Raw genomic sequence first — 1,824 nt, forward strand, 5'->3', positions numbered from 1 at the left:
GCAGCTTCTGAAAGCCCCAGCAGGGTGGAGGAAGGGTTGTCAGCACATGCTGCCCAGGGCTCCCGCACTTGGGACTTGGCGCAGCCGCTGGGGACAGGATCCCTGGCATTCCCCTCACCGACAAGGAAAGTATTTTTTGGCTAGCCTGGTCTTGTGACTTCGCTGCTGGTCAAATTCCAGCCCAGGTCTCTTTCTAACCATGCGGCCTCCAGCCAGGGCGGCTGGTGGTTCTGAAAAGTTAGCAGCTCTGCACGGTGAACCGTTGCAAGAGAGACTTAGCCTGCCTGCCCTCATCCTCTTCCTGCCCCGGTCACCGCAGGCCTTGCTGGCTTCCTGAATGCTCAGTTCCCAGATGCTCTGTCTGGTGTGGAGACCTTCTGGGCTCCTGGGGCTGGGAGTGGGGGGTGTGGAAACTGCCCCTCAGTGCACTGACCTTGGAAGAAAAACCAGGAGTGGGTTTATACTACAGATGAGCTCATGCTAAAAATGCCAAAGAGTTGTTATTTTTTTTTTTTGTCCGTTGTGGGACTTGAACTCTGGGCCTGGGCGCTGTCCCTCAGCTCTTCAGCTCAAGGCGAGTGCTCTACCACTTGAGCTACAGCGCCACTTCCGGTTTTCTGGTGGTTTATTGGAGATAGGAGTCTCACGGTCTCTCCTGCCTGGGCTGGCTTTGAACCGCGATCCTCAGATCTCAGCCTCCTGAGTAGCTAGGATTACAGGCGTGAGCCACCAGCGCCCGGCAAGAGTTGTTATTTTATTTTTTGTTTTCCAAGACTCAGACTCCAATTCTGTTATCTGACCCTTTTGCTTAGGGGCTGGTTCTCTACCACGGGAACCACGTCTCCAAGCCCACTTTTATTTTGACGTACCTGTATCCCGGGACCTTGCAGTGCTAGGCACGAACTATACGGCTCAGCTACACCCTCTGTCCTTTGATACTTTGAGGTAGGCTCTCCTAAAGTTGCTCAGCCAGGACTTTACTAGTGATAACTTCCTCCTTGGCCTTCTCAGCCGCTGGGGTTGATTGCAGGTGTGAACTACTGCATCTGGCTGCATTTATTTTTTTTTCTTTCTTTTGGTGTTGGAGATCCAACCCAGAACCTCACACGCACCAGGCACACTCTAGCACCAAGCCACACACCCCAGAGCGCATGGCAGATAGGAACGGTGGGAGGGCTGTCTGCTTCTCCGGGGTAGTGAGCCCTTTGGAGGCAGGGCTGCGGTGGGCCTCGGCTGCGTTCTGCTAGCCAGGCCTGCCCAGCCTCCGTGTGGCACCCGCTCCAGCAGGACAGTTGGTGGGAGAGCTGGCAGCATGCTGAGAGGAAACGGGGCAGCCCTGGCCCTAGACCATGTCAACCTTCATCCAACCTTCATCCGTGCCCTTAACAGGTGCTCTGTTTCCCTGTTGTTCAAGCCAGATGCTGTGCAAAGTGCTGGGGATAGGACTGGGAATATACGCAGGACGAATCCCATCGCTCAGGGAGCTTTGGAGGCCCTGGAATCCCAGCTGCTCTAGCTGCTTGGGAGGTGGAGGGGCTGGTGGGCCAGGCTGGCGGGAGCAGAAGTTAGTGAAATCTTCTATCAAAAAGGAAACACAGGCTGGGCGCCTGCCATCCTAGCTACTCAGGAGGCTGAGATCTGAGGATCGAGGTTCAAAGCCAGCCCAGGCAGGAAAGACCGTGAGACTCTTATTTCCAATGAACCACCAGAAAACTGAAGTGGCGCTGTGGCTCAAGCGGTAGAGCGCTCGCCTTGAGCTGAAGAGCTGAGGGACAGCGCCCAGGCCCAGAGTTCAAGCCCCACGACCGACCAAAAAAAAAAAAA

The sequence above is a fragment of the Dipodomys ordii genome, unplaced genomic scaffold (assembly GCF_000151885.1).
Source record: "Dipodomys ordii isolate 6190 unplaced genomic scaffold, Dord_2.0 Scaffold15, whole genome shotgun sequence".
NCBI lineage: Eukaryota > Metazoa > Chordata > Mammalia > Rodentia > Heteromyidae > Dipodomys > Dipodomys ordii.